The sequence below is a fragment of the Capsicum annuum genome, chromosome 12, assembly GCF_002878395.1.
Source record: "Capsicum annuum cultivar UCD-10X-F1 chromosome 12, UCD10Xv1.1, whole genome shotgun sequence".
Taxonomy (NCBI): Eukaryota; Viridiplantae; Streptophyta; class Magnoliopsida; order Solanales; family Solanaceae; genus Capsicum; species Capsicum annuum.
This window is the reverse complement of record NC_061122.1, coordinates 67,507,282-67,522,093: the sequence shown is the minus strand read 5'-3', so window position 1 is coordinate 67,522,093 and position 14,812 is coordinate 67,507,282. Positions and strand designations below refer to the sequence as shown.

Genomic DNA, 14,812 nt, shown 5'->3' with positions numbered 1-14,812 from the left:
CTCTTTAAGCCTGTTTTGCTTGCCGATATTGCTCCAAATGCCTTCAATCATCTGTAAGAATAGTATTGACACCAAATCAAAGCTCATTCCTTTCAATAATCTAGACCTTATATATTAATCATCTCTATTATTTCATGCACACAAATTATGCTCAATCAAATGAATATATATGCAATGTAGCTCTAAGCAAAAGTATGTGCAATAACTAACACTTATATCCTTATTCTCCCTCGAACAACTCCTTACACTATGTTCAATCAAGGAAGACTCCAGCATTACTACTTGAACTAAAACACTCAAGCTATAACTACAACGACTATATGAGTAGCAAGTTCCATAGTTAGCTTTTCATATTACAATAGAAAAACCATGAACACTACTTCAAAACATTCTAGCCTCAAGAATCGACCCTACAAAGTTTGCAAACTCGTGTACATTACTCAACAAATAAATCATATAAGTGACCTATCCATCATAAACATGTGCCCTCACCACAAGGGAGTTACACATATTCACTCAAGATATACAATTTACACAAGAATGGGTGTAAGAAGAAAATTCCACTCACTCTCACAAAGAACTCACATACCATATAAGAAGAACCATAAGCTTACCCTTAGTGTAGTACTCTACTAATATCATAATTTCAAGGATCAAAATCAAGTAGGACTTAAAGGATTGTGATGCTGGATAAGGTACGGGTAGGAATTATTTTGCCCAATAATTGTGATTATCTTCTCTAAGAGATTTAATATGACTATCTTCTCTAAGAGCTTTAATACATCACAAATTATATTAGACTCCTCTCTAATCATTCAATTGTCACCACTTCAATTTTCTCACTTCTGTTTTGTTTTGCCCCATCTCTTTAATCTAGTTTACACATCTTACATAGGGAGTATTTCTATCAACACATGATTCACTTTTGATCAATTTTTCTTATCATTAAATTACTCCTAACCACAACACACAAACCTTTTCAACACACCAATAGTTATAGTTTTGGGGCTTTATTTTCACCTTTTTCTTTCTTCAATCTTTACACCCCTTAACATCTTAATCTTTCAACTAAAGTGCTTAGGAGTTTTGGATCAAATTACGATTGATTAAAAAAAAGGGACAAGCTACAGATGAGGATACTAAAGAATAGTCTAAAGGCTCTAAAAGGCTAACTAAGATCATGCATAAAAGGTAGACAAGGTAGCAATAAAACTTGACTATCAAAGAAATTCCTGTATCATCTCCATAACCCAACATTCTTTATTTCGCTTTGGCAACATACCAGGCAAGTTCCAGACATCAATATACAATGAGGAATATAAAAGAAATCTCACTCACACATAGCACATAATTAAATCCAGATGGATACCTATCGACTCCCAACCAACAAATAGCAAGAATTGAAAATTAAGCTAACAATGCAAAAGTGTAATATAAATAAGCCTAGGCCTCTCAAAAATAGTCACTCAACCCATTACATATGCTTCCACATACAAAACCAACTTGCATCATGTAATTATGTATAAACCTAGCAAGAACATTTATATTTATTCCTAATAATAAAAATTTTAAAATTACATCCAAAAATTAAAAATGGATACTGGGTTCAAAGATCTCCCATTTGAAAAAGAACTAAAAATGAAAAACAAAGGGGTGGGTGAAGTGTGCTTCTATTTAAATAGTTCAAACATCAAAACTAAAAATAAATGAAAGATAAAATTTTTTTATGTTTTGTTTAAAATTACTCAAAAACTAGAAAACAAACAAACGCAAATCCTTTAGCAATACTTCACCTAAATAATATGGAGATTCCCCACTCACACTTTAAATCACACTTTGTCCCTAAAGTATAAATTAAAATTAAGGATAAAAATAGTATCTGAGGCCTCTAGGCCTAGCTCAGTAGCATCATAACCATCAAAGGAGTCTTGAGGACCCCATACTCAGCTTTTTCCATGTTCATTAGCTTAGATCTCTGGTGCTCAGACTTTCCTTCAATGTAATAACACAAAACAAAATAATACAAAGGTGATATTAAATAAAAACAAAGAAATTAAAATAACTACCTTAAGTTGGCTTGCCTACCAAGTAGCACCTGATTTGTTGCTGCAGTACGACTCACATTACAACTCTTCATTCATATTTTTCATTCTTTTTCTCCTACTCAGAGCCCATTTTCTTATTCTTTTATTGCCTTTTAAGTACTTTATCTCAAGGTATACAACTCTTTATACTTTTATTTTTGTGGTCTCCTTTCAGGGTTCTCTATTTTGAGCTTAAAATTTGCTTTAGGAAACTCCATGAGAGAGTCTGAGGAGGTAATTAAAGATTTGAACTCCTCCACCCTACACTTATCTTATTCCATCACTATGATCATCTATAAATCTTTGTAGTGTGCGAATGTATTGATTGTTTTTTAAACTATGAAGACTACTTTTTTATCACTCAATCTCATTGTGAGAGTGCCCTTTCTTATATATATCAATGCTCCTCCAGTTGCCAAGAATGGACATCCTATTATGATTTGAACCATGCCATATGAATCATAATCAAGAACAATTAAATCAATAGGAATAACAAAGTTACCAACCTTGATGAGGAAATCCTCTTTGATTTCTTTGGGGTCTACTTGAAATGCCCTAGTTTCTGGACTTTCGAAAATTTCCCTAATTTTTGGTTTTAGGGTAGGATACGGGTTAGGGGATGAGTCGTACACTTGGGTATGGGTGGTATGGTCCAGTCGTATGCTGACCAATATTGGTTGGTAGGATGGATTTAGTTACTAGAATAGGTACGGCTTGGTGGTATGAGTCGTACCGGTGGATATAGGTTATTTTTTTCTTTACTTAACCTTAGGTTTAGTGACTTAGGTTGGATATGATTACAAGTGGTGCTCCATGAGCCATGATCCAGAGTACAAGTTGTACCTAGGACTCATGCAGGAAAGGGTGTTCAAACCTCTTGGGATTTTATCTGATAGGGGTAAAATTTATGGGTACTAGTCATACACTTGGATATAACTTGTGTTTGGGTGTATCGTACCTTGGAATGTGTTGGGTCCAAGGTAGGAAAACCTAGGGTATGAGAGGTACGTACCACTCATAAAGGATGGGGACAATTCATAAGGGTCAGTCATCCCCTATGAAGGAAATTAAATGCAGTTTAAGTGAGGGAAATCTCGATATTTACCCACTTATCCTAATAATTATCCATGACTTATATTCCTATTAGGAGGTTATTTACCCAACTATTCTATTCTTGAACAATCCTATTAGGAGGTTAAATCCTCTCTAGAGTTCTTGGGCAAAGGAGGCCAGGGTTATATCTTAAGGAGTAAATTGGGGCTTGTCTTGGTGATTTATTTCCATCATTATCTTAGTTTAAAGCATGTTCTCTTCCCTCATCGTTAGTTCTAACTAAAGGCATAGATTTTATACAATGTTTTCATGATTTAAATATTATATGATTTTGGGTTTTTAACTATGATTTGGGGGTTTTGGTTATAAATGATTGGTTATTGTTTTCCCATGTTTTAATTATGGTTTTATATGAACTAATGGTGGTTTTGGATAATTGATTATGTGGGAATAGTTATTGGTAATGGATTTTGGTTTTGGAAATACTATGCCCCCAATGTGTTTGATAAAATGCCTATTACAATGCTTTCATTATAATACTGGGTTTTCAATGGAGCTTACGCATGGTTTAAATTTGGCAATGGAATCCTAAATTATATGAATGGTTTAAATAGTTTTGGAATGGTTTGTCTTAATAAACATACTTGTGGGGTATAAGGGAATCCCCAAGTTAATATGGTAATGAATGTTTGTGGGGTATATAGGAATCCTCCAAGTTAATTGAATAACATGGTCTATGGGTACATGGTAATCCCTTGACCGCTAAATCATTTGACTAAGGACAATACTTGCAAGTTATAGTCGGTATGACGATACCACTACTAATAGCCTTTGTTAATAATAATGAAATAATGGTTTAGTTAGAAAATGGTTTTAATTGGGCAATAATGGTTGGGTGTGAAAGCTAGCCATAAAGGTGGGAGTTTAATGAATGAACACTGGAAATAATGTTTGCCAACATAAAGGGTAGAGCATGAATACCCTTTTATGACACTATGAGGTATATGGGAATCCTCTAAGTACACTATATATATGTGTCATGGAGAGTGGAGGGTACATAGGATTCCCCAACTCTTACGGTATCTTTGGTTTGTATGGCTAAACACATCAAGACCTGCTTAGTGGGTTACACTAGACCTATATAGCTTGTGGGTGGTTTTAGGACAGTTAAGCTTCATATACCCAGGTTAAAGGTTTTTAATGCATGCTAAACATGGTGCTATTTCCCGATATGGCTATATATATACGTATGGTTTATGTTCATATAAATGGTCTTAATTGGTTTTATTAAATGACATTACTTTATTCTTATCCTGTGTTTATTCTATTGTTAACCTACTAACCCATCCTCAAGAGGCTATATTCCCATGCGATTCAAGAACCGACCATTCCACTCCTCCTTCTTAGCATTCTCACATTCGAGGGTCAGCTTTGGATTGAAATGGTGAGCTTTTATCTTTTTGAAAGGCTCTATTTGATGGATGTTATTTCACACTTTAATTTACTTTTAGATATTGGTTTTGGCTATGATTGGGGGCATGTTCCAATTGGATATTATTATTCCTTTGATTAGAGGCTTTTGTGGAACTACTATGGGTTGACATGGGCAAAAGCAGTATTGGTCTTAGCCTTGGTATTGGTATTGGTATTGGTATTTAGGCTGACATCATTGGACAAAATTTCTAACTCTTCTATCATATTTCATTTTGAGATTTCATACATAATTATTATAGAACTCGTATGGTTATGGTTTTGATTACAGTTTGGGAAAGTTTGGTTATCGAATAGATTTGGACGGTTGGACTTGGTTAGGTCGGTCTCTCTAATAAACCTATCCCATAGTTGTCATCTAGAATATTATGCTATCTTTCTATCTATTAGAAATTCAGCCAACTCAGGCAGGCGGCTGGAGGTTGGGTTAGATAACTGGGGTGGTCTCCTATCTCGGCCAGACTTGGGACACCCATTATGATAAGTCCTTAGGTTAGGTCATGTCAAGTTGGTTTTAGATCTTATGGTTCATGGTCAATTGGGAATCTACAAAGTCGTGTATAGTAGAGTCTCTTTTAGTTGTGTGTAACGCGCCACACTCATAAGAGAGAGGCTATAGGGAATTTAGGAATATTCTATTTTCTTGGTATTCTATTTTTAATCTTTGAGTCTGAGTCCTATAATTCTTCTCTAATCCTTGGTTGTTCACTTTTTAGATCATAGCTCGATGATATAGAACACAAAATTTTTTTTTATCCCATTTAGGGATGATGTTGATGGGGTATGTCCTGCACCTAGAATTTGTACTTGTTCTTAGTCCTATTCCTGATGGTTTTGGAGTTTCTCCAGATGCTGCTAGTCCTTTTCAAGGTGAGGTGACTAACTCAGAATTTTGTTAATCTATTCATGTAATTGCTTAGTTGGTTGTTGCTCAGGCTGAGCGAGATATGTCTGGTGAGTTGTCTACTGAGGACATAAGGGTTGGCCAGTTTATGACATTGAATCCTTCCACTTTTATTAGTGTGAAGGTGGAAGAGGATCCTTAGGCTTTCTTGGATGAAATAGAGAAGATATTCAAGGTAATGCAAGCTACTAATATGGAAGGTGTAAACTTTGCAGCTTATCTTCTCAAGGATGTTGCGTACTAATGGTATGAGAAGTAGGATAGGGATAGAGGTGATATAGAGTAGTTGTCCTTATGGGATGCTTTTTCTAATATTTCTTTGGACTGTTTCTTTCCTAAAGAGCTAAGGAAAATGAAGATAGAAGTGTTTGTGAATTGAAAGCAAGGTAAAATATTTATCAAGGAATATTCCTTTAAGTTTCATCAGTTGTCAAGGTATGCTCCTGATTTGGTGGCTGATATAAGGGAGAGAGTAAGAAAGTTTGCTTCTGGTCTATCTCATGGTTTGATCATTGAAAGCAAGACTACTTTGCTAATCAAGGAAATGGACATCTCAAGGTTAGTTATCCATATGAAATAGGTGGAAGAAGAAAAGAGAAAACATGCAGAGTTTGGGGAATGAATGAGTAAGATGAGTAGGTTTTCTGAGCATAGTGGTGCTCAATAACAGGGCATTAAGGATGGAGGTAAATGGTGAAAGAAGAAGTAGAGGAGTTTGGGTTTATTCTCTACTGCTAGGGCTCCTTATTTGAGATAGTTGGGTGACAGGCTTTTGGAAAGTAGTGATAATTTTTGGGCACAGGGTGCCCAATCTAAGGCGAGTAGAGGTCAGTCAGGTTCTTTATGTCTTCCTTATTGATTCTATGGTCATCTTCATTGGGATATTATGATGAAGGCAGGGGCAAGTATTTTAGATGTGGCCAACTAACCCATATGGTATGAAATTATTTGGCCAAAAAGGGTACTTTGGGAGTAGTCAAAGCTCTAGTTTCTTCATCTTCTTCTTCTACGCCCAGTGGTGTAGATTCAGTGTCTTCTATTGCTTCTGGTATCAGCACAGGCCTAGATAGGTTTATGATCTTGCATGTCAAAAAGAATCTGAGGCAACACCCAATGTTGTTACTAGTAGAGTACAACTCTTTTCTTGCGATGTGCATTGTCTGCTTGATTCGGGGTCCATTATTTCTTATATGACCCATTTATGGCTGTATGTATTGATTTTGATCCTGAGGTTATCTCAGATTCTTTTTATGTTTCAACCTCGATAGACTATAGGTGGTAGGAAGACTTTGGTGGATTTGTTTGAGCTGGATATAGTAGACTTTGATATCATTCTAGGAATTGATTGGTTACAATCCTGTTATACATCTTTGGATTGTCGAACCTGTAAGGTTGTCTTTTGGTTCCCTAGTGATCCGGTTATAGAGTGGGAGAGAGGTTCCCTAGCTCCTAGGATGAGGTTTATTTCTTATCTTAGAGCTTAGAGGTTAATCTCTAAAGGTTATCTTTTTTACTTGGTTTGGGTTAAGATTTTAACTTGGAAGGTCTTTCTATTCATTCGGTTCCGTGGTAAGTGAGTTTCCTATGGTCTTTTTGAATGATCTTCATAGTGTTCCCCCGGATAGGGAAATAAAGTTTGGTATTGATTTGGTTCTGGACACTCATCTAATATCTATTCCTCCTAACAGAATAACTCTGGTTGAGTTAAGGGAACTCAGGGAGCAACTTAAGGATCGTTTAGATAAGGGGTTTATTCTAGCTAGTGTATCCTCGTGGGGTGCACCAGTATTGTTCATGCGTTAGAAGGATGTTTCCCTTCAAATGTGCATTGATTATCAATAATTGAATAAGGTAACGGTCAAGAATAAGTATCCTCTTTCAAGAATAGATGACTTGTTTGAACAGCTACAAAGTGCCAAGTTCTTCTCTAAGATAGATCTTTGGTCTGGGTACCATAAACTTAAGATTAGGGAGGAGTATATCAGTAAGATGTCTTTTTGTACTCGGTATGGGCATTTCAAAGTTTTTGTGATATCATTTGGTTTGACTAATCCTCCAATGGTATTTATGGATTTGATGAACAGGCTTTTCAGGAAGTTCTTGGATCTCTTTATTATTGTGTTTCTGGATGACATTCTAGTTTATTCTAAGAGTGAGGTGGATCATGCTAATCACCCCCATGTGGTATTATAGATATTTAAGGAACAACAGTTATATGTCAAGTTCTTTAAATATGAGTTTTGGTTGAACGGTGTGACTTTTCTTGGTCATATTAGTTCTAGTGAGGGGATCCTGGTGGATCCGCAAAAGGTGGCTGTGGTGAAAAAGTGGCCTAGACCCATGCGCCAACCAACATACAGAACTTTTTTTGTTTAGATAGGTATTATCGGTGGTTTGTGGAGAGCTGTTCAATAATAGTTGCCCTTTTGACTAAATTGACTCAAAAAAAGGCAAAGTTTTCTTAGTCAGATGCTTGTGAGGGAAATTTCAAGAAGTTTAAAGATAAGATAACTTTGGCTTTGTTTTTGACATTTCCTGAGTGAGGGGTTTGTGGTTTACTATGATACATCTACGGTGGGACTTAGTTGTGTCTGGATGCAACATAGAAAGGTGATTGCCTATGCTTCGAGGCAGTTAAATGTGCATAAGAGAAATTATCCAACTCATGATTTGGCATTGTTGGTGGTTGTTTTTCCTTTTAAAATATGGCGACATTACTTGTATGGAGTGTATATGGATATGTTTTTTGATCCTAAGAGTCTATAGTATGTGTTCACTCAGAAAGAGCTAAACCTCAGACAGAGGAGATCGTTGAAGTTTCTCAAGGATTATGATATGGTTCTTCACTACCTTCCAAGTATAGATAACGTGGTCGCTAATGCTCTTAGCAGGTTGTACATGGGCAGTTTGTCTCATGTGAGAAAGAAAAGCTAGAATTTGTGAAAGATATTCACCGGTTGGCTAATCTTGGAGTTCATCTATTGAACTTAAAGGATGGTTGAGTAATGTTTTAGGAAGTGATTAGGTCATCTCTTGGTGCAGAGATTAAGGAAAAACAAGTGTTAAATCCTATCTTGATGAAGATAAAGGGTAATGTTAGTGGAGAAAAGATAATGGTCTTTGAGATTAGTGGTGATGGTACTTTACAATACCAGGGAGGTTGTGTGTTCTCGATATCGATGGTTTGTGGCAAAGGATTTTAGCTGAAGTGCATGAATCATGCTATATTTTATATCCCAGATTGATGAAAATGTATCATGATCTCAAGGAGATATATTAGTAGAATAGTATGAAAAAGGATGTGGCTAATTTTGTAGCCAAATACATGGTATGTCAACAAGTTAAAGTTTAGCACATGAGACCTGGTGATTGTATTAAGAAATTGATTTGCTCGAATAAAAATAGGAGGTAATCAATATGGATTTTGTTATTGGTCTTCCTCGGTCTCGAAACTAATTTGATAAGATTTGGGTCATCATGGATAAGGTGATGAAGTTTGCTTACTTCTTACTAGTGAGGACTACCTTTTTGGTAGAGGACTATGAGAAGTTGTATCTTCATGAGATAGTAAAGCTGCATAGGGTACCTATTTTTATTATATTTGATCGTGGTACATAATTTTCTTCACATTTCTGGAGGTCTTTTAAGTAGGGATTGGGTACTAAGGTTAGTTCGAGTACTGCTTTTCATCCGCAGATAAATGGACAAGTGGAGAGGACTATTCAGATATTGGAGAATATGCTTCAAGCATGTGTGATTGATTGTGGTGGAAATTAGGCTGAGCATCCACCTTTGGTAGAGTATGCTTATAATAATAGCTATCATTCTAGCATTGGTATAGCCCCGTATGAGGCATTGTATTATAGGAGGTGCAGATCTCCTATTGGGTGGTTTGAGCTTGGTAAGGCAAATATGTTTAGTCCAAACTTGGTTTATCAGGCTATGGAAAAGGTTAAGGTAATTTGGGATAGGCTTAAGGATGCCTAAAGTCTCCAAAAATCTTGTGCAGATATAAGGCATAGAGACTTGAATTTTGAGGTTGGGGATCAGGTGTTCCTAAAGGTATCTCCTATGAAAGGAGTAATGAGGTTTGGTAAAAAGGGGAAGCTTAGTCCACGGTATATTTGTCCTTACGTGGTTCTGCAAAGGGTTGGTAATGTGGCTTATGAATTAGAGTTGCCTTCTTGTTTGGACTTCATTTATTCGGTATTTTATGTCTCCATGTTGAGGAAGTATCTTGGTTATCCTAATTTGATTGTTCCTTTTGAGGGGTTGGGTATCTCGAACACTCAGTCTTATGAAGAGGTCCCAGTTGAGATCTTGGATAGGCCGGTTCGTCTGCTACAAACCAAGGATGTGGATTCAGTTAAGGTTCTATGGTGAAACCATAAGGTAGAAGAAGCTATGTGGAAAGCAAAGAAGGACATAAAGTCTAAGTATTTGCATCTATTTCTAATCCAGGGATTCGTGTGAAAGGTATGTGTTCTTCAACACATCTTTATTTTCTAAGTTTATTAAAGGAAAGATTAATATCCTTGCATTTTTTGTTTTCAAACTTAGTTAGAGATTGGGAATATGATTGATAATGCAATTACTGGTGTGTGTGGTTACCCCTACCTTATTAGTTATTCGGAGATGAATGTTTCTAGTGGGGGAGACTGAACGCCCTGGTTTCTGGACCTTTAAAAATTTCCTTGATTTCTAGTATCCAGGCAAGAGATATGAATTAGGGGATGAGTCGTACAATTGGGTATAGGTTGTATGGTCCAGTTGTAAGTTAACCAGTATTGGTAGATGCGATGGATTAAGTCATTAGAATGGGTACGACTTGGTGGTATGAGTACTGGTGGATATGGGTCATTTGGTTTCTTCACTTAAACTTAGACTTAGTGACTTAAGTTGGATCTGAGTACAAGTTTCTCATCATGAATCGTAAGCCAGGGTATGAGTCGTACCCAGGACTCGTACAAGGAATAGTGTTCAAACCTCCTGCCAGGGGTATAGTTTATGGGTACTACTCATACACTTGGATATGAGGTGTGTTTGGGTGTGTCGTACCTTTGAGAGTATTGGGTACAAGGGGGAAAATCTAAGGTACGAGAAGTGGGTACCACTCGTACAAGATGGGTATGACTTGTAAGTGTCAGTTGTCCCCTATGACGGGAATTAAATGTAGTTTAAGTGAGGGCAATCTTGATGTTTTCCCACTTATCCTAATAAGACCCCATGAGTTATATTCCTATTAGGAGGTTATTTGCCCTACTATTCTATTCTTAAACACTTAGAAAACACTCTTAAATCTTCTTTAGAGTTCTTGGGAAAAGGAGGCTCGGGTTTCATCTTAACGAGTAAATTGAGGCTTTTCTTGGTGATTTCTCTCCATCATCATCTTGGTTTAAGGAATGTTCTCTTTCCTCATTGTTAGTTCCAACTAAAGGCATGGATTTTATACAATGTTTTCATGATTTGAATGTTGTATAATTTTGGGGTTTTAAATATGATTTGGGGGTTTGGTTATAAATGCTTGGTTATGGTTTTCCCATCTTTAATTATGGTTTTATATTCATGGGAATGGGATTTGGTTTTTGAAATACTGTGCCTCCAATTTGTTTGATAAAATTACTATTACAATGCTTTCATTATAATACTGGGTTTTCAATGGAACGTATGGTTGGCTTAAACTTGGCAATAGAACCCTAAATGACATGAATGGTTTTGGAATGGTTTGTCTTAGTAAACATACTTGTAGGGTACAAGGGAATCCCCAAAGTTAATATGGTAATGAACACTTGTGGGGAACATGGGAGTCCGCCAGGTTGATTAGATAACATGGTCTATGGGTACATGGTTGTCCCTTGACCACAAAAAGGTTTGTCTAAGGACAATATTTGCAAGTTATAGTGGTATGACAATACTACTACTAATAGACTTGGTTAATAATAATGGAATAATGGTTTGGTTAGAAAATGGTTTTAATGTGTCAATAATGGCAGGGTATGAAAGCTAACCATGAAGGTGGGAGTTCAATGAACGAACAATGGAAACTCATGTTTGCCAACATGAGGGGTAGGGAATAGAGACCTTTTAATGATACTATGATGTACATGAGAATCCTTTAAGTACATTGTACATATGTATCATGGAGAGTGAAGGGTAGATAGGAATCCTCAACTCTTATGGTATCTCTGGTTCATACGGCTACATGCATTGAGGCCCATTTAGGAGGTTACACTAGACCCATATAGACCATGGGTGGTTTTAGGATGGTTAAGCTTCACATACCGAGGTTAAATATTTTGAATGAATGCTAAACCTGGTTCTCTTTCCTAGCATAGTTATATATATACATATGGTTTATGTGCATATAGATGGTTTTACTTGGTTTTATTAAATGGCATTACTTTATCCTTAGCCTGAGTTCATGCTAGCATTCATCTGCTAACCCATCCTCAGTCAGATGTATCCCTACATGATGCCAGAATTGGATGTTCTAGTCCTCATCCTTAGCATTTAGACATTTGGGGGATAGATTTGGATTAAAGTGGAGAGCTTCCATCTTTTCAGAAATCACCATTTCATGGATGTTATTTCTCACTTTAATTTACTTATGGATATTGGTTTTGGCTATGGTTGTTGGGGGAATGTACCAACCAGATATTGTTATTCTTGTGGTTAGAGGCTTTTGTGGAACTACTATGGGTTAGAATGGACAGGATCGATATTGGTTTTAGCCTTGGTATTGGTATTGATATTGGGCTGATATCATTGGATAAAATTTATCACTATTCCATCGTATTTCATTTTTGTGTCATATACATAATTATTATGGAACTCATGTGGTTATGGTTTGGGTTATGGTTTGGTAGAGTTTGGTTATCGGATTGGTTCAGATGGTCGAACTCGGTTGGGTCGGTCTAGGTAATAGACCTATCCTAGAGTTGTAATCTTAAATGTTATGCTTTCTTGTTATATGATCAAAATTCATCCAAGTTAGGGTAGGCAGCTGTAGATTGGGTTAGGTAATAGGGGTAGTCTCCGATCCTGATCGGTCTTGGGACGCCTATTATGACAAGGCCCTGGATCGAGTTATGTCACTACTTTAGTTCTATCTTCCATTTAGAGAACCACTAGACATGACCTCAATTTTTACAAATAAACTTTAAACTTAGTTAGAGGCATCAAACTTATAATTTTCCCTAAATCACTCAAAACATGGACCACATCTCTTTCACTAATTTGTATGGGGAGGGTGAAACTGCCAAGGTCCTTGAACTTTTTTTCCATTTTAGTCATCACCATAGAACTACGCTCTATAATAAGGGCTACCATCTTAATGTCACAAAGATTTGTCTTGATCGTCACCATATTTTTCAAGTACATAGCATACTTAAGCATTTTCTTCAAAATATCTAACAAAGAAAGGTAAATGTAAAGTTCTTTGAATTTGTCAAAGAACTTCTTACAACAAGCATCCTCTTTAACTTTTTAGATTCTGAGGGAATGGTGGTGTGGCCTATCTTGTGATTGCTCAACTACCTTTACTTTTGGGTACTCAGACTTTCCCAATGTTTTAGCTTCTTTGGATACCACTTGCTTTTCATCAGCTCGGTCTCGGACCTCATAATTTTTATTTGGAGGTCTATCAATTAGGTCACTACCTCTCCTCAAGGTGATTGATATCACTTTCTTTAGATGTTTTGTATCACTAGGAAAATCCCCTTGAGGTCTTGTGTTTTGTGCCTCAGCCAACTGGCCTAACTGTGCCTCCAAATTTTTCTAAGCTAGTTGTTGATTTTTTATTTCAGCAACTATTTGGTTTTGGTCGGCCAAGATTTTTTTCAATATCTCTTCCATATTTTTGGGATAAGCGACATTTTGGATGTCTTACAACTATTAAAACTACTAAGGTGAGCCTAACTATTAGCCCATGAGTAATTGGGCCGACTCTACCAACTGTGGTATTAGGCATTACCATAGTTCTAATTTCACTTTTGTGCATTGCCCAAAAAATTCACAAACTTTGGATTTGCTTTGTATTAGCTTACAGAGTGATCACTTCCTCCACTGATTTCACACCAAGTTTGACCCTATTGAATTGAATTAACTTAGGACCGAGGTTGTTTTATACTTAACTTGTTGAACTACATCATTATTTGGTCTAAAAGGCATCTAACTATATGGCCAATGCTGTGAAACTGTCAACCTCGATCATACCTGCAGGATTCTTTGCCAAAATCTTAGATATATCGCCCTGCCGTTTGGGATTCTCTTGTATAATTTAGATCAGGAGACTATATATCTCATCATATATTTTCTCCAAAGCCTGACCACCTGTAGCTGATCTAGCAAAAATTTTTTGTTATGGTCAAGTTCTTCAAAAAAAGTATAAGCTAATATATCATTGGTCTATTGGTGCTGCAGACAATTTCTAATAAGAGTCTTGAATCTCTCCCATGGATGATAGAAATTATTATCTGTATTTTGTTTGAAACTCAAGATCTTACTCCTCAACCATGCAATTTTGTCAAAAGGAAAGAATTGGATGAGGAACTAATTTCCTAACTCATCCTTAGTAGTGATTGACTTTGAAGGTTTTGCTTTCAACTAAATCTTTGCTTTCCCTAATAATAAGAATGAAATGAGTGTGTTCCTCATGTAGGCTATGTAGACTCTAGTGGGAATGGACAATGGATTTGTGGATCCTCGTGTGACCGGCCTTGGTACAATAATTATACCTTGTTTTGCTTAAGTTCAAATATACCGCCGATTCTAGTCTACAAATGTTGGAGGTAATATTAGTTACGAGTGGGATTGCTACTTCGCAAAATATCCTATAGGCTGATTGTTCTTTAGCCATGACTATAAAAATGGCTTGGCCCTATTGAACTTGTGGGATGGGATAGAGAAGTGTTGCTTCTCTCCTAAATTGGTGAAAGTGTCCCTCAAATTTGGGATATGGTTTAACAAAATCCCTTTCCCTTGCCAACTTACATGAAATTCAAGCCTATATCTACGAGTTCAGAAGCTAAGATCAAGTTGTGAGAACATATGAAATGAAGTAGTAAAACTAGAAATAAAAGTTTGTTATTTTTAAATCCCCGATAAAGGAGCCAAAAACTTATTGCATCCAATACACACGCAAGTGTAAGTGGTCTTACAAGTAACAAAGTGGCGTTTCTGAGCTGAATATCAATCCCATAGGAACTTGGTGTTTAGCAAGCAGTCCAATTATAGTGTTACTAATAAAATTAAATAAATGCAAGTTTTAACCCAAAAATAC

The 14,812-nt window shown here is 36.4% G+C and overlaps 1 non-coding gene across 1 annotated transcript; it reads left to right on the top strand.

Moving 5' to 3' along the window:
* Nucleotides 1–13,939: 13,939 nt before the first annotated feature.
* Nucleotides 13,940–14,046, top strand: LOC124889879. Its single transcript, XR_007048792.1, has one exon. It is a non-coding gene; the product is annotated as a small nucleolar RNA R71 (small nucleolar RNA).
* The last annotated feature ends 766 nt before the right edge of the window (nt 14,047–14,812 follow it).